Source organism: Anarhichas minor, unplaced genomic scaffold (genome assembly GCF_050575085.1).
Source record: "Anarhichas minor isolate MPS153535 unplaced genomic scaffold, ASM5057508v1 ptg000007l, whole genome shotgun sequence".
In the NCBI taxonomy this organism is placed as follows: Eukaryota; Metazoa; Chordata; class Actinopteri; order Perciformes; family Anarhichadidae; genus Anarhichas; species Anarhichas minor.
Genome location: NW_027466453.1, coordinates 5,585,804 through 5,605,179, shown reverse-complemented (window position 1 = coordinate 5,605,179; position 19,376 = coordinate 5,585,804). Strand labels below are relative to the sequence as shown.

The window sequence follows — 19,376 nt, the reverse complement described above, 5'->3', positions numbered from 1 at the left end:
GTTGAGACGCGCTGGAGGCGCACGGAGAGCAGAGCAGCCGTCGGACCGGTAAACCGACACCTGTCTGCCACGTTCACCACGTCCCAGACTTCGGCCATGAAGAACAAACACAGCCTGCCGGTGATGAGCGCGTGTCCGGAGCGGCTCGACAACATGCCGAGCTTCGAGGTGACTCTCCAGCAGCTGAATGATTTGCTGACGGACGACAGCGGCTTGTACAGCTGGCCGACCAAACACTTCCACGAGGTCTACCCGCGGATCTACGTGGGCAACGCGTGAGTCGTTGTTTTCATTGCGCCACACATGTGATCAGCCCATGTCGCTCGATAATTCCGGTCACGCAGCACGAACAATCCCCACAGCCGCTTTTGCCATTGACCACAATCGAAACAATTGTTACCTATTTAATTAAGAATCACTAATTATCCTGCTACAGTCTATTAATGCAGTGATACGATATTATACAACTGCATCAAAACTATGGTTATGAATATATTATTATATTATTATTAACACAATAGATGACAAAATAGATTAACCTGCAGTATCACCATTGAAATCATTATTTATTTATATATATATATACACATATATAAATATATAACTATAAAAATGAATATAAAAATGGTGCCTTTTGCTATATAAACCATTTTGCTTCATATATATATATATATATATATATATAGTTCCCAAGAATACCATAAGAGCCGACATGTGTTAGAACCATCTAGAGGTGATGTATAATTAATGCCATGATTCTCAGTCTGGTCTTCAGGAACTCACTGCTGTATCATAATTACTGTCTGCTTTTCACGGGGAGTTTCCATGTGAATATGTATTAGGGTATTTAATCTTTATTTCCCTTGTTCGAGACTGACTGTCTGACATCAGATCATGGAGGCAGCGCGTGTCAGACAGAAAGAGATGGAGGAGGTAAAACAGAGCGGAGACAGACGAAGGCAGACCTGGCAGCGGTGGAGGAGGATCCGGAAATAGCTGGTGTGCTCTACCTGTTAGTGCCCTGTTGATTTGAGTGCTCTGCTATTCAATCTCTGCAATTGCCATGTCTGACTTCTTTGTGTCTCTGCTGAAGTTAAAGGGACAGTTCTCCCCCCAAATCTAAACTACATATTTCTCCTCTTACCTGCAGTGATGTGTATCAGTCTAGAGTGTGTTGGTGTAAGTTTCCTATAGAGTTGCTGGATATCTGCTTTCTCTCCAATGTAACAGACAACATGGCACTTGGTTTGTTGTGCTCAAAGTGCCCCAAAAAAAAAAGAAATGCAATGTCTCTTTCTAGAAATCAAGACCTGGTTACAAGAGGGTTCCGTTTAGGTTTATCTTGGAAGATTACTCAAGATAATCCACAAACCTTGTGAGCAGTTTCATATATGAACTACGACTTACTGACATATGCACGGTATCGTCTCATCACATAACAGAATATTGACAGTGGACAACAATAACATACATATTACCCAGCAGTCATCATTGCATATACGACAGACATTACAAAGAAAATAGGAGATTATTCTTTTCATTGAATAGTTTTTTATCATTTTTTTAATAGTTTCTATAGTTTCTGTAGAATAAGCATGTTTTATAGATCACTATTGACTATTTTGCTAAATAAAATGAAACCATGATGGAGATGGATTTGCTTTTTCAAGGGTTTATTTAGCAAAAAGGCACAATTTTATTGTAACTTGAGGTTGTTTTTGAACAATCACTAGCAAGGGCCTGTTCTCCGCCCAATACAGTGCATCGTTGGAGGGCCTAGTCTCTCTCTGAGGGCCTCCACCCCAGGGGCCTCAGTGCTGCCACTTTGCCTGCACCTCCTAAATTTAGCCCCCTGAGAGGGACGGTAAATAAAATAAATCTTGAGGGGGGGGGGGGGGTATTTATTTGGGTGTTTCGTTCAAATATCAACAATCTTTCTCCAGAATCATTGACTCCATGTTTAAGCCGATCGCAGCTCTTCAACATGTCCAGTATGTCGAGCTTGGAATAACAGCACTGTATGTTTCAGGCCTACAAGCAAATGAATGTTTTCAGATCTAAAAGCTTTAAAAGAGAAACAGCATCACAGTGCATCATGCAGTGTATTAGCAGGAGAGAAACACCTCTCTGGTGCCTCCTTTGTTCCGCCTGCCTTCCTAAAGGAGTCTTAATGGACGGAGCAGAAACACTTGTGTCTGTCATACGTGTCCTCACGCCGAGTCGTGACGTTGGATTCAGTAGCGTGTGGAGGCTCTATTTTTAGCTCTCTACATCTAAAAGGAAGGAGCTGCCAAGTGGCACAGCAATCCCAGAGGTTCACAGTGAGAAGCAGCACACCTCTCCTGCAAGAGTGGAGAGCATTTGTATGAACGAGAAAGGGAAGAGGGATGAAGAAAAATGAAAGATTTAATTCCAAGGAGCCCCAAAAATAAACTCACAGAGATTTGTTTCTAAATGTAGCTCACTGTGACACAGTTTACACTCCGCAGCTGAAGATGTGTAACAGTCACAATCACGACCTCTGCTTCTTCAAATGATTTCATTTGATTTGTGTCTGCTCTGGTGGATCAAATCAAGCGCTCCTTACCCACAGGTAAACTGCGTGACTAAGGCGGTTTGTTTCCACCACGCCTAATCGCCTCATGAGCACAGCTGCAGGCAAGTAAACACGTAACGTTCAGAAGGAAACAGCTGTCTGTGTAGGGAGGATTATTATTCAGTTTCATTACGTGTAGTAGCTATTAAGTACATTTGTATTTATATTTAGTTCTCACAAGACATAATGATTTATGCAGGTCTGTGAGGGGATGATCTAGAGGGGAGGAAAGGCATTCTGTCTTAGACTAAGGCCGATGGCACTATGTATGTATAGTACAAAATACTACACGCAAACCTTTGACACGAACATACAGTATTGTAACACTGGTGATGCCGTGTGCTGATCATACCAGTGCACTACTTTACTCAGCGTGTTTACATCCTGAATATTACATCTGTCTTAGTTCAGGTCTAAGTGACTATAAATAATCAGTAAGCATATTTTACTTTATTTCATGTTCTGTATGGTTTGGTGTGTTCCCCTGCTGCTCACTACTCCAGAGAACGATGTCAAAGTATAAAGGGAATGTAAATATGCATTTAAAAAAACCATAATGGTGTAACTGTTGTGATACAGTCACCGCCTTTTCTCGTCCGGCCTTCTCGCTCCATCTCGTTTCCTTTCCTTTGCGCCCTTTGTCTTGGCCTCACTCCTGCGATCACTGCCACATGTCTCAGTCCCAGCCACTCACAGATTTGAAGTGGACACTGTGATTTTCAGATTTCAGGGGTACCATTGGATGATATTACAATATCTTTTGCTAAACATGTTTTTAGAAAACTGCACAATCTTTTGACCCGTCTACAAGTCTGCCTCAGAACTTTGTCTCAAGTTAAAAATGTGTCTGCTGTCTTGTTGGTGCTTTATAGGAAGTCCTGACACTATTTCATATTGCAAAATCATTTGATTTTTAATACTAAATTGAAGATGGTGATACAGAGGGCCGGAGAGACAACTGAGACATTTTTTTTTCTGGTGATCAATCATCCAAGTCTGATCTAAATTGTTTTGTGTGTTTATGATTAAGAACAGCCGAACAGGTGGTTTCTAAATTCCTTCAATTGTTTAATCTGAGAAACAGGTGGAAAAAATGGTTTTCTTAATACTTATTACGGCCACAAGAGGCTGACGTGCACCACTGCCCCATTTTCTCAATAAAGACTAATAGCGTTTTTTTTCATGTGAGTTTTAATTTACATTACTTGCTAACACACACTATGTTTGCCTTGTGTTTAGATTGCATGGAGAACTGGAAGAAAACATGAATGCTATTAGTCCCATTTAGAAGATGGGGTAGTGGTGAACTTCAGCCTCCTGTGGCCGAAATGAGTATTACAACAACAAACTCCCTGGAAAAGAAATGTCAATTGTCCGAATTCTTTTTAACCTGTTCTTATTAAGTCATAAACACAGCAGGAACAGTGCGGCATTTTGGGAAATATTTTTTTTTTATCATATCTTCAATTATAATTCACTTCCTTGCCAAGAGTGCAGTAAGACTATTGATGCCACGCCCCATGTCTGTGTTGTAAATATGAAGCTAACGCCAGCAGCCGGTTAGCTTAGCTTAGCACAAAGACTGGAGACAGTGGGAAACAGCTAGCCTGGCTCCGTCAAAGATGACACAACCTGTAAAAGCTATAAAGCTAGGAACTAACATTTTTTATCTCATATCTCAAATGTCGTGGACTGTTTTTTGTTACGGACACAGTAACCTCCCTTACCCCCGAAAAAAACACATATTGTCGTTACACCGTGCGTAAAAACAAACAAAATACAACATGTTAATTAGTGAACTTCACAGGAGCTGGTTAAGGAGCCGGGCTAGCTTTAAGCCTTTGTGCTAAGCTAAGCTAACTGGCTGCTGGCTGTAGCTTCACATTTAGCCATGACAGCGGTGCCAATCTTCTCGTCTTAACTCTGGGCAAGAAAGCGCACAAGTGTATTTCCTGAAAGAATTTCTTCATTTGACTTTGGGAGATTCTCACAGTCTTGACGACGTAAAGATGAATGCCAAATGGTCCACTGAGTGGAACCAAGCCACCAGAGCCTCTGATTGTAACTTCAACACTGCCAGAATTTGAGACGCGTTTGCCGGAAACTTACACATTATTGGGTAACTTCTCAGTCAACACTTTTCTACACATTAGTGCGTTTGCATGTACGTGTTCTTGTCAGAGTGTTTAGTTTTGTATTGAACATATTGTATTGAGCATGCTTCGTAATATAAGTGTGATCCAAAATGTTGTTCATATTCTATTGCTAGCACAGCTATGTATCTATACATATATATCTATATATTTACCGAGTCTGCATTATTGTGTGCGCTGTATTCGTCACAAGGTGCATTAACAAGCCTGCGACTTGTGAATCATCATGTGCATTACTGAGCAGGATGTGATGTAACTGGTCGTGTCGGTAGGCTTCCATTGAGTCTCACAGATTACGAGACAGCTTTTATGAAGTGCACTTTATCTAATGACACTGGTGATTGTTGTCGCTCTCTTTTCATACATTCAGGAATAAACTGAAAATGACAAACAACGCTTTCTTATTATTGATCGCTGTGGTGACATTCAGCAGAGTTCCAGACAATATTAGTGGATAATTGTTTTTATTAACAATCGTTTACTTCTTTAACTCTGAAGATTTAACACTTAATACTGTAGTTTAATAGATGATATGTTGCTGGTTAGTCTGCACTCTGTCCTGTAGAGGGAGCAGTAAGACTACTGCAGTTGTGCTGAGATCAGCAGGGTCCCCAAGACAAACTGTAAAAACATCAGAGGCCACAACTACTGTGCAGCACAAATGTTTTATGCATAACATGCTGTTTTAGACTGATGCAACTTTACCTGGGTAGTTTCTCTATTACACTATGTTTTTATGTACAGTGTGTTGGACTACACATTTAAGATTTAAAGGGACAGTCCATCCGCATGGACATGAGTTTATACAAGGGTAACCAGTTAGTAAAATGTCTTTGATTACAAACTGGGGTGTAGCATTTGAAAGATGACCATATGTTTTGTTTCAATATTATTTCCATCAGGTTTATCCTACCCATCATGAGAGTTGTTCCGATACCGATACCAACATCAGAAATGCCTCCGATATAACTTAAAAAGCAGGATCGGGTGCTATACCACGTTATCGTATCATTTATCAGCTCATTTACGCTACACTGGAACAACTACCCGGTCCCTACATCCTGCGCATCAGAGTGACACATGCTCAGTACCGATCAGGCCGGTGCAGAGCTGGCAAAATGTCAGCAATTTGACAATATTTGTCATCTGTCAAACTTGTATAACAAAATAAAGTTTTATGGCATTCATTCTCTGAATGTATTTGTTCATGTTTTAGAAAAGGGTTAAACCTGAGCTAGTCCTTACAACAAAGATAGCAATCACATCCGTACAGGGTTAGTAGTATACAGCTGTTTGAAAAGAATAATACAATTGGGCCTATTTTTTGTTTTTAGCACACTGGTGACTGATCAGTACTTGGTATCGTGAAGGTACACATGGTATCGGAACATCTCTACAGCGGATCTAGGATATATCACCGAGACAAATACATGACTTGAGGATTGCTGTCGTAAGACAACAGATTTTGGAGGTTGAGCTCCATGGCGGGGCCTCTCTCCCTCCCCTTAAGATTTCTCCCCTTCTCGTCTTTTGCCCTCTCATCTGTTTTCATGCATTCTCTCTCTCTCTCTCTCTCTCTCTCTCTCTCTCTCTCTCTCTCTCTCTCTCTCTCTCTCTCTCTCTCTCTCTCTCTCTCTCTCTCTCTCTCTCTCTCTCTCTCTCTCTCTCTCTCTCTCTCCTAATCTGACGCATGGAGTTGATGCAAGGTTGTGTTCTGTTAGGGGAGCAGGGTAAATCTCTTACATAACACCCGTCTGCATGAATGAATGCATGGGGGTGGGGCAGCCGTTTGCAAAGTGTGTGTGTGTGTGTGAGAGAGAGTGTTTTGAGGGAGTCAGGTGGATGTGTGTAATGAAGTAAGACTGCACCATGCAGATCCTCAGTATATGAAAACAAATGTTTTTTTTTGTCAGGTTGATGTTTTGGAAAATGTTCATTAAAATATTTTCCATGTGATGCAATCGTGCAGCCGTAACAACGGTGCAGTAATGCGTCTCCATTTTCCACTCATCACATGCCTTCAATAAAGTCCTGCAGGGCTGATGTATTTGTGTGTGCCAACCCAGAGGTTAGCATCTGTTCATTACAATACTGAACATTTTTTGATGGGTGAAAATGTTTGAAACACTGTAAATTTAAGATTTTTCCTACAAGTGAAGCTAAAAACTGGACTCAAATTGTACCACTCTAATCTGTATTTGAGCTTTAACTGGAGTTTAATGCTAACATGCTAACTCTAGCATGTTAACAAGCATTTTACCAACTAATGGATGTTGAGACATGCTGGTATTTGTTATGTAGATTTTCGACATGTTAACAGTTACACGCCTCCACTGTGTATGGTGACATAGTATTTGAGCAAGTTAAGAGTTCCTAGCATGCCATGCTTGCATTAATCTCAAAGTACATTAAAGATCGCAGGGAGTCGTGAAACAATAACAATTTTAAAGGATTGTCAGTAAATATGAGCATCTTCAAAACACACCGTTGTATTTTTAGAGCCTCGCTGGAAGGACTTTTCCTTCTGCTGAGGGGAAAAATCTCAACAATCTGTAATGTCAATCTGTGTCAGTGTAAAACTCTCTTCCTCTACCTCACACTGTCTGCAGCATGCTGGCTCTACCAGCTGTGCACTTCTGTGTGTTTAGGGATGTAGGGACGGAGGGAGGCGGACGGGGGTGTGGGTGGCCTGTGGAGGACTTTGGATAGGTGGAGAGCAAAGCTACTCATTGTTACATCATCAGCTCCACAACAACACTAAAACTAATTTGACCTCGACTGGCTTCCACGAATCTCAGAGACAGTAATAATTTAGCAGTCTGTTTCTAAATTTAGCAAAAGTGCCCCATGTATAACCCATGTAGACCGTGCATGCACGGGACAATTACAGGGAGACCCACATTTAATTATGTTCTTTAATTTCGTAGATGAAGAACATCGAAAGAATACTTTCGGAATCGAAAACATTCAAATTTCATGTGGCATTTAATGCTTTTTATCAAATCGATTTTGTTACATTGTGTCGCAGCTGGTACAACAACCTGCTTTGTCCTTTACGTCAGACTTGGAGGTTTTACTGCAGCACTAACTACAGGCTGGAGGATTACTGTGTCAGACAGTAATCTGAAGTGGTGAGGGAGCAAATCCCAGCAGCCAGGTCCCAACATGGTGTGGAAAGGCTTCGCAGATGTCTGGAGGCTTTTATAGCAGCACTTTAAGAAGTTAGCAAACTATTTGTGCCCCCAATTGTTTAGACACCATAGAAAAGGGTGTCTATGGTGTCTATGAGAGGGTGGAGCTAAGTACAACTGAATGCTGAATAAGCCATTCTTAGGTGACAATTAACTTTTTTAACACACTTAAAGAGTTAAAGTTGTAAGACAAAGACTGGACAACGCCGTGGTAGTGACCCGTCAATCAATAAATCACGTGAGAAGTAGAGTCATTTTCTCATAGACTTCCATACAACCAGACTTCTTTTTGCAACTGGAGTCGCCGCCCCCTGATGGCCATTAGACAGAATGCAGGTTTAGGGCACTTCTGCATTGGCTTCACTCTTCAGAAGCGGAGGTTGCTGCCTGGGCGTAGCGCTTACTTAAATGGAAACGTTGCCGATTTTCATGACGTGAGACAAGTCATTTTGTGTAACGCAGAGGGAAGCTGAATATCGTTGCAGACACCAGCTGAAAATCGACAAAGTTGCAAAGAATGCAAAGATCAGTCCACACAATTTAACACCATCAATCTCATCAAATTAGTCAATGAAAATTTGAATGTGGTGTTAAAAACTTTAAATTGAATAAGAAGGCTGCATATGGCCTGTCGTGTTTGGAGCGGCAGCTTCCGTAGAGTTACTAGTGTTAGTTCAAGTCATGTGCCATGACTAGTACATGTTCTAAAATCTGTTTTCTTCTTGTGTTCAGGCTACTGCACCCAAAATGGCTTCTAAAAAAAACCTTGACAAAGACAAAGGAGGCAAACTGATATCAAATCATTTTATAATGTTGAAAATGAATGTCACATAGCCACAAACACAAACAGCTTTGAGCCATTGAGATGCCATTCTCTGATTGTGCCATGAATGATTTGTCACAGGACACAAGACAAACAACAACCGTGCCCATTACAAACCCGCGACCAGCATTACAAAATACACCATCAAACTCTCGTCTGGGGTGCTTCCACCTCATTCAGCTTTACATTCAACACTGTGCTGTGCCAAAGAAAATAAAAAATACACATTATGGCTGAACAGGGAATAGCCGGCTGCTCGCGCGGGCGGGGCCTCGCATGACGCCTACTCAGATACGCTAATTAGCCGGGTTGCGTGCTACTGTATAAAGTCACTGTGGAGGGGCGCTGCAGAGAGCGAAGAGCAAAAACAAGAAAGGACATTTCTGTCATGGGAATAGCGGTTTGGGACGTTTGGGTCCTAAACCTTTTCGGTTCAAGGCACAATTTACCGGCCCGCATTAAATGCACATGAACACAAGTGTGTAATTGCATATTTGCACTTGAGGAGATGTCGAAGGCTTGAAGAAGACGACGTCGTCGTCGTCGTCTCTCTCCAGAGCTTTTTCTTGGGGGGCGGGGAGCACCATATTTTGATTTCTTTGCCACTGGAGGCGACAAAGTTTCAAACCGTAATTTGGAATTTTAAACGTTTAATTTGGCCAAACAACTCATTGCACCCAAACTCTTGTCCTGATGAAGCGTCAGTCCTCTCTTGGTTTGTCAGGGCAGAACACACGTAGAGATGGAATAAATATCTGCCAGCTGTGGATAAATACTCGAGGCATAGCTTCGTATTTTCATGCCATCGATTCCTTATAGACATTAAGTAAGTGCTGCATTTCTCAAACTTTTTAAATTTTTTTTTTTTATCTTCAACCTGAACAGATCCTGTGAGCAGTTTTACCAAATTCACCCGTCGACACATTTTGAGTGTTTCCTTGTTTCAGTGTAGCGTACATTTCAGGGACGAGCTGAGGCGTCGACCAGGAGCTCTGAGCTCAATTGTCCCGACTAAAACTAATCAAGCCACCAAATTCTTTTATAAAATAATTTTCTGCAAAAAAATTTGGGGCCACGTATTGATCTTCCTGAGACCACTGTTGGGTCCTGTTCCGTATTTTGAGAAACCACTGGTGATTTTCTTTGCTTGAGACTGATCACTCTCCCTCCTTTACTCTGGCACAAAGCAGTACAATGAGGTATGAATAGTTGTATACTTTTTTTTTTTTGGTTTCTATTTTGTGTTTTTTTTTGTTTCGTTCTTTCCGTTTTGTAAGTTGAGGCGATTATCTTTCCTCATGAAATGCAATATTCTTGTCACGACATTGAGATTAATAATATACTGCAGATTTATACATCGCAAGATGAGCCCTGGTCTAAAGTCTGATTATGAGAAATCTTATTATTATTTTTTTATTCATTGACTCAGATCAGGAGTACGATGAGCAAAGTGATACAGCCCAAGCAACTGTGGAAAGCAGGATTCAGGTTCATTCACTCTCAGTTCAACTAATCGGAGGATGGATTTACAAACTTACAAAATATTTTCACCAAAATAGTAACCTATTAATTGTACGGGAAGTAAAAACAATACTGTGAGCATCCATAATGAGCCGTTAGGGACTGTGTGGAAGTTCTTAGGGAGGGAGGGGGCGCTGTGCTATTTATCTTTTGAAAATGTTTTCTCACCCCAGATTTATATTATAAGATTATGGTGCATCATCTTAAATTGTTATTGTTACGCATTTTATTAATGATGAATTAAGTTGTACCAATACCGTTATAATATTTTGAGATGTTGGGGGGAGGGTCTATGGGTATATAAACAAAGTGTTTGACTCCCCTCACAACGCCACGGTACAATCCCTTTAGAAAAACAAATGCATTTATTGACACCGTACTCAAAATGTGTGGCTGTGTGAGGTACGTAAGGTGTGAAACATAACGTTCCAGCCCCGTCCCAACACCGATCACTTTCGTACAGTCCCGAGGAACATCAAATGCACTCATTGTATAAAAGTATCGAGTGAAACTGGGAGATGGAAAGACCCGTTGATTGGGACTCTTCGGCCCGTTGACCCGATATGGTGCTAAGCAATGTGCATGCTAAGCAATATGTTGACTTCTCACATAGGTGACTAGCATTCGCATTGGACCTAAAACACCTTCAACAAGTTGAGTGTTTGTAACTTGCGAGAGGAAACCTTGTTTGCAGAAAATGCTAATAGCGGAGACTACAGAACATTCAGTTCCTAAAGTCAGTTACAGACAATCAAATGGCAAAAGCAATGCGCCTTTGAATAACGCGAGTCACCTAAATGAGCGCTAGCATACACATTGCAGAGCTAGCTCCGGTGCTAAAAGTCCCATCAGACATGTAACCAATGGGCCAATTCCTTGAAATGAATTGCATAGTTCCATTATGAAATTATACAACGCATTTCATCAGATATTATAACACCAGTTCAAGGCGACTGAAAAGTTTAAATGCTAAATCTGATTACGCATGAATGGAATAGCGGGCCGTTTTGAAAGGATCTTTTTTTCTTCTTAGTTATCAGCTGAACTGAAGGTGATTTGAACCCTGGCCCCCTTGTGGTGACGTCTGAGCACTACAGCTACAACTGCACCGACGATGGTCCGCAAAAGTGCATATACAGCCATTTCATCACAGCATCGACACACAAAGACGGACATTCACTTACCAAGAAAATCAGATGCAAATTAATAACGACATTAAAGAATAATCATAGAAAAAAACAAAAACAAAAAAAAAGATTTCTTTTCTCGCTGTCCAAAACAAAATCACTTCATCTCTTGCTTCAGTCCTCGCGCCGCAAGTCTTTTATAAACATACTGAAGTAAAGAAGAAGGACTTAGTGTGTCGCACGGCCGAGGTTTTGACCTCGGCCACCCTCGAGTAAGCAGAACATCGAACACTTGGTGCACAACGAAAGCAACATCGACAACATCGACAAAACAACATGAGTGTGGAACTCCACACCGTGTCTTTAAATCGTACAATTTTCAGTATTTTACATTCCACACGTGGACTTATTTTTCCTGCAGGGATTGTCGACTATCTCCACCAAAAGAGTGTGTATGTGTGTGTGTGTAGGAAGGGAAGACGGAGGTGCATACTAAGAGGACAGAGTGAAATAAATAGAGAAAGAGGACTGGGTTGTAAAAAGAACGGGAACTAGAATGTGAGGTGGACGGACGCGAAATAGATGCGAGGGGAAAGAGAATGTTGCTGAGACACAGATAGATGTTTTCCCTGGGTAAGTCATAAAAGTAGCTTCACTTGTGGAAAAAAGAGGTTGCATGAGAGTTGAACGGCTTTCAGAGTGGTCGTTTTGTGCTAACGCTGCAGCAGCAGAGCTTAGCATCAAGTTCACATTTTAGTTTGTTGTAAACGTAACATAACATCTCAGAGACGGTTAGAGAGAGAAAGAGAGAGAACACAATTTTGTGGTCACTGTGCGGAAAAGACGGGAGACTAAAGGGTTCCTCTATTTCGCAGCTGGGCTGTGTGGAAGGTGGAACAGTAGAACTGCTGCTCTCGTAGAACAGCGTTTTTTATTGACTCTGTGGCTGTTGTGATGGGAGGCATTTCCGTCGCCTCGCGCACCGCCACCGAGGCCGCGTTAAAAACGCGCAGAAGCAAATACAGTTTTCCGTTTTGAATTTAGATGCTCCTTATATTTTTTGTGTGTGTGCCCGGCTGCTTTGTCGGTGCGACTACAGGGTAGTCAGCGGTTGAATGCACTGTCCCGAGCCCGAATTCGATTCTGTCACACGACGCTAGCGGCAACTGGATTCGCCCGCCGTCTGAGCATCCCCGTCGCTAGCGCCGCCGTCTGTGTGAAATGGCTTCGGAGGTGACTGGATGGAGGATGGTGACGGACCACTGGTCTGTCTCTCTGCTATGCTGGTGCAACTGATCGTGGTGGAAGGCAGTGTGCTCTGTTCTGTGGTGCTGGTGTGTTTCTGTCTTTTTTTTGTTTTTTGTAAAGAGGACAGGGAGGAGGATTTAGGTAGTTCTTGTGCCGGATGAGATGATTCAGAGGTATGCTGAAAGAAGGTGGGTAAAGGTTTAGCTGGCGATCACCACAAGGCAAACAAGCACTGTAATGCAATATGACGTCAAAAATATCATTACTCTGTGGATATCAATGCAGTCGGCTCGGCTGAGTCCCAACACCTTCAGCCACGTGACCGGTAGGTCGGGTTCATGAGCTGATTTGAGCTGGCAGCAGGAATTCAGCCGCTGATAGCGCTAATGCTACGTACAATAACTGTAACATTTATATATATATATATATCCATCTATCTATAAATATATGCTTCTGTATAATGTATATTTGTTTTGCCGACCTCTGTGAGGCACATTGTAGGTGTCAGAGTTATTGAGCCAGCGGTTCCCTGTCTGGAGCCACGAGCCGGTCGCAGCGTGGCTTTCATTCACAGTGATGGTGAGCAACGTGCGGTACGGACACAGACCGGCCTGGACGGCTGCTGTGGAACTGTACGGCTTGATCATCCTATTGCTGTGTGTGTGTGTGCTGCTGCTGCTGCTTGTGTGTATCCCTGTAAAATCAGTGCTTACGGTTCTATTTGAATACCCTGCAACGTAGATTAGTAACACTGAGGTCGCAGCCCTCGCTGGCTTCAACAGGTAATCCAGAGGTGAGATAACGGGCCGCATGTGTTTTCACGTGTGTGTGTGTGTGAGAGACACATATATAAGAGAATATTGTTAAGACTGCAGAAGCAGGAAAAACATGTGGGGGAAGGGGATCAAGGAAGGGGGTTCTGGGCTACTAAGGGATACAGACATTGTGGTTTTAGTGCAACAGAAAAAACCTGATAGTTATTCAAAGTGGATGGCAAGTTGGGATATGGTTGGTGGAGCTTATTTCAGCAGTGCTTGTTTCCGGGATAGGGCCGCCGCTTTACAACGTCTTTTGAATGGCTTGGTGTCCATTTCCGCTGCGACGGCGAGGGAAGGATCTGGGGACGTGCTGTGTGTGCGCGAGAACGAGGGTCCATTTTTATTTTTTTGCGTGGCGGTTTTGCTTCGTCGGCTTGGCCTGAGTCACAAACGCAAGCCGCTACGGCCGCTCGCTCGCCGCTTCCCTCCCCCTTCGGCCGTATCCACAGGCGAATACTGCCGACTCACTTGCTTATTTATTCATCTCCCAGTCACCACCCACAGTAGTCTGTTGGCCGCGACCCAAACGGGGGCCAAAATGGCTTCCACTGACAGTTTCCTTTAAGTTCAATCGGCACAAGTTCAGCCCCGTCCTCATTGTCATTTCAGGTTCCCAAATAAAAACAGAATCCAAAGTGACTGTTGTGAATTCTTCACAGACAAAGACGATAAAGTTACGGAGCTTTTATTCTGAAATTGTATTGGACGTCAGCCATGGCCCGCCTCACTATGCTACAGTGCCTTCATCACTACCACCACTTCAGCAGACTCTATCTGTGCCCAGAGGTAATTCATCTCCAGCTCATCAGATGCAGCTGCCATCAGGTCAGACTGTGACCCCATACAGCTCTGGTCTGCCTCACCGCCCTGCATATGGTGTGCCAACACCCAAAATCCCAGACTTCTCCACTGACTGCGAAAGGGAGTTCGCTAACCTGAAGCTGGCTGTAGACAATCTGCTCGAGCCTCATACAGAACTGTCCGAGAAGTATAAATATCACGTGCTACTCGAACATCTTAAGCTGCCCGAGGCGCAGATGATTGGTCAGTCTTGCCGCCACCATCCAAACCCATACTCAGCAACTATGCAAGCCTTGCAGTTACAGTATGGCCAGCCACACCAGCTGGCACAAAGCGAGATAGCAGCCATTCTGACCACCCCAGATGTGAAGCCTGGTGATGCTCATATCTTCCAGAGTTTCGCCCTACGAGTCCACCTCCTAGTGAGTATGCTGCTCTCCTTAGAGGGACCCAAATGTATGGAGCTAAACTGTTGCTCTCATGTCGACCGCTTACTTAGTAAGCTACCAAAGTACCATAGAGATGGGTTTATTGAGTATTTACAAGTTCAGGGAAAGCTGAATAGCACAAGTCTCAACCCCTACAACCTACAAGATCTCAATGTATGGCTTCAAGGTAAAGCTCAACAGCAGCGCCTGTCCAGCAGATTGGTGCAGCGCTACCAAACAGGACAACCCCAAGTAAATGGAAGGGAGAAGATCACGTCAAAAGGCAAAGGTCAAGGTGTCTCTGTATATCACAGTACAGGGCCCCAGAGTCCCTCCAGTAACCACACACAATCCAAGAAACCATTCAAAATACAATGCCTCTTCTGTGACAGCAAAGAACATTATATCAGTCGCTGTCGCAGTATCACAGAGCAGTCAGCAGTTGATCTGGATAAGTGGATAACAGAGGGAAGGCGCTGCTGGAAATGTGCACGTACTCATGCGCCTGAGTCGTGCAACCTAAAGAAACCCTGTAGTGACTGCAATGGTATTCACCTCCAAGTCCTCCACGGTGTAGCACAGCGTCGAACCATCAACTCACAGTCAGGGGCCACAGAAAGCAGAGTCTACCTGACACCCAGCATTACATCAAGCAAAGTACTGCTGAAAGTAGTCCCCATCCTGCTGCACAACAAGTCCAGGTCTATGGAGACATTTGCTATCCTGGATGATGGCGCACAGAGGACTATCATCCTGCCACAGGCCGTCCAACAGCTCCAGTTGACCGGTGAGTCTGAGACTATTTCCCTACGCACAGTGCGGACAGACCTGACGCAGCTACACGGATCAAAGGTCAACTTTGAAATTTCCCCCAGATATAACCCACAGAAGCACTACAAAGTGCAGGGAGCATTCACAGCTGAAGGCCTAGACCTAGTAGAGCAAACCTACCCAGTGCAAACACTCCAAAGACGACACTCACCTGCGCGGGATCCCATTGAAGTCTTTCTTTAACGCCCGTCCAATGGTGTTGCTTGGATCAGATCACGTACATCTGATTACTGCCACTAAGCCGGTACGTAGAGGAGCTAACAGTGGACCTGTTGCCATCCACACTGCCCTCGGATGGGCTTTACAAGGTGCCGAAATGTGTGGATCCCAGCCAACTGCAGTGCAGCAATGTCTTTTCACCACAGTTGTTCCTCCTAATGACCTTTTGTGCCGAAACGTGGAAAAGTTATGGCAACTTGACATTCTGCCCTTTCGAAACGAGAAATTGGTAGTTCGTTCACCGTGAGGACCAAGAAGCCATGAACCTCTTAGAGACAAAGACGCAGAGGGTCAACTCTGAAGGTGTATCTCCGATGGAGATACTATCAGACTGCGGTACCAACTTCCGTGGCGCTGAGCGGGAACTCCGTGAGACTTTTGCAGCTATGGAACCACAGCTGAAGGAACAGCTGATGGAATACCAGATCGACTTCAAGTTCAACCCGCCGAGCGCTCCTCACTTCGGAGGAGTATGGGAGAGAGAGGTTCGTTCCATAAAGGCCGGCCTTCAAGTCGCAGTTGGGAGCCAATCAGTCTCTGAAGACATCCTCTACACAACTTTAGTGGAGGTCGAAGGCATCCTAAACTCAAAACCACTAGGGTATGTGTCAGCTGATGTCGCTGACCCTGACCCCATCACTCCTAACATCCTCCTCATGGGGCGGCGGGATGCATCGTTGCCTCAAGTGGTCTATGCCCCCGCAGGCATGGGAAGGCGGAGATGGCGCCACTGTCAGACGCTTGTGGACCAGTTTTGGATTCGGTTCACCCGTAACTATTTGCCCACTCTTCAGACACGGCAGAAGTGGCAGAAGGCCACTGATAACATCGCTGTGGACTCAGTCGTTCTGATCGTTGATCCATCTCTTCCCAGGGCTCAGTGGCCCATTGGGAAAGTATGTAAGACAGTCCCTAGTCAAGACGGATGTATCAGGACCGCAGAGGTCCTGGTGAACGGTAAAGTCTACACAAGACCAGTTGCTTGTCTGATCCAGCTCCCTGAGCTCAGGGATGATGCTAATGATGCATGAAGAATTCCTGTTATTACACATTTGCTGCTCAAATGTGGGGGCGGCTGTTGTGAATTCTTCACAGACAAAGACGATAAAGTTACGGAGCTTTTATTCTGAAATTGTATTGGACGTTGGGGACTGTTTCCGCTTCCGGTTGCGCTAACGGTCGATCTTACGTAGGACCAACGGTCGAATCAGATCGAGTCATTGACGATGTAAGTGATAGAAGTGTAAATCTTAAGCTATGTGGCGTAACTGTTCCGTTTGTTGTTGTACTTAATGTTTTTAAGTGCATTTACTGTCAGTGTTTGTCATGTAATTAGCCGTCGAAATAATAGCCCAAAGTTGAGCTAAGTGGCTAACCTGGCTAGCAAGCCTGTATTCTGTGAATGTATGTGTTTGCTTTAAGAGTTTACTATTGCTAGTATTTCAGTTCTATAATTCGTTTTCTGTGTTTATTTCAGAAACTCGGTCATTCATCGGTCATCTATTGTTCAAACTCATTCATCATCTGTAAATCTGTCAACAAACTATAAGACTGAATACAGAAACGTATGGATCAAACAGATGTCTGCGTGTTCTCTGACCGGAACCCTGTAGTGGTCAATAATCATCTTTAAATCAGCAACTCAGGGGTCGAATCCCCAACAGTGACTGTCGGTCCGTCGTGGTGTGTGAAAAAAAAAAAAAAAAAAAAAAAAAAAAAAAAAAAAAAAAAAAAGGCAAGAGTCTGCCATGTCAGCTGTCAAATGTTGATCCACGGCCCATTTAAAAGGAGCTGCTGCAGACTGTCGGCAGAGTGTTGCAGACAGAGGAGAGGCAGCTGCACTGAGATGAGAGGTGAGGTAGAATCTGTCGGCTTCAGGCGGGACTTGAAACAGGTGCAGGTGACGGGTGGGTAGTGTGTGTGTGTGGGTGTGTGTGTGGGGGGGGGGGGAGTACTCTAAGGAGGTAAGTGACGACATCCCCCACTCCCCCCCCCCCCCCCACCGCCAACCCTCCCACCACCAAGTGCCAGCGCTGAACCCATCACAAGACGGCAGGAGGTGATGAGGCGGGGCCACGGTGTGATTAACAGGGCGGAGCTCCGATGAGAAGACGTACACGCACATATGCACACGCGGAGACAGGAAGTGTGGTGCAGCCCGGTCTGGTTATTTAGGGGGAGGAGATGAGCGACAATACGACTGAGGTAACACATCAAAAAAACAACTGTGTGTAAGTGTGTGTGTGAGGTAATGAAAACAGGAGGTATGTGTTGGAGAGGTATTCTAGCAATATATATATATTTATTTATAAACTGTATATGAGTGTTATGAGTAACATGATGCATGTCTCATGATTTAAAATATTCACTTCATGGCGTAAGTTTGTCGCTCAACTATTTCTTGAAGTACAGTAAGTGAAACTGTACAATAAAAGTAGTGGAAACACTTCCTATGTAGCCTATAGCGATTGTGTATCATAACAATACAATGATTTCTAGTCTATTTTTTCTATTGTAGCTGCTTTAAACTGCTGACATTTAGCTAGTAGTGTTTGCTATGTTAGCACGATAGCGTTTTTAACGGTGCGTTCACACCAAAACGTAAAGCAGATTTTCCCCGCGAGTTCATCCGCTCTGTGAATTTTACCGAGCTGCTTTCGCTGGTTAACTGCAGTGCTATGATTCCAAAATAAACAGATTTGGCTGTGATTGAATTGCAATAAACGGATAAAAAAAGACGCCGAAATAACGATACGACGATGCCGATGCGTAAGAAGTCTGAGTTCATGCTTTGTCGCGTCAAATCACGCAAATTTGTCGTCTTTATATTGAATTGCCGCCACGCGAGAAGTTCCGACTCACGTTTGGTGTGAACGCACTGTTAGCGTAGCATCAATCTTCTCCTCTAACGCTCAGTGTCGCTGAGCCTTTAACAATCATACTTGTCTCGTGACTGCAGTTATGAGACGTAAAAATGCACACAGCAGCTGTTGTAATGCATTAGAATGTCTCATGTATATATATATATATGTGTATATAATATTCACTGTAGATAAGGGCTTCATACAAAGTGTTCCCATTGTAACTTCCCCTAACACTAGCAGAGAGGTACATGGGTAACTGCGGACTGCCACTACCCACACAATAATGTGGAAATACATTTCACGACATATGAGGTAACAGTGTTGGGGTGCGTGGGCTCTGCGCACGTATATATGTATATCATGTGTCTCTGTGTGTTTGTGAGACGGAGAGGTCAGTAGGTGGGGGGGAGGTAGGTGGACGCCACTGCGGTTAAGGAGGACGCGTGGGAGATGACGGTGGGGTCGTCTGAGGAGCTAATGGTGCCAGAGACCCCCTGAGGTGGGGGTAGAGACATAACCAAACCCCCTCAGGCTGCGTTAGTGTAGTACAGCTGTTTGTTGTGTTTGCATATGTTCGCACTGTACGTTCATGGCAGTGTGTTTGGAATCTAAATGACAGCGTGTTTCTCACTGGTGACGTCGATGTGTGTGTTTGCTGGTGCCATAGGTGGGCGTTTGGGGACAAAAAAAAAAAAGTGTACAGGGCACGTTTACACAAAAAAAAAAGAAAAAAGAAATCCAGTTTTTTTTCCTGGG

General features: G+C 43.8%; 1 long non-coding RNA gene across 1 annotated transcript; it reads right to left on the bottom strand.

The window, feature by feature from the left end:
• Positions 1–8,730: 8,730 nt before the first annotated feature.
• Positions 8,731–19,370, bottom strand: LOC142941469 (uncharacterized). The gene is made up of 2 exons (XR_012951445.1): positions 15,689–19,370; positions 8,731–12,837 (listed from the first exon to the last, which is right to left on the bottom strand). It is a non-coding gene; the product is annotated as an uncharacterized LOC142941469 (long non-coding RNA).
• Between the last annotated feature and the right edge of the window lie 6 nt (positions 19,371–19,376).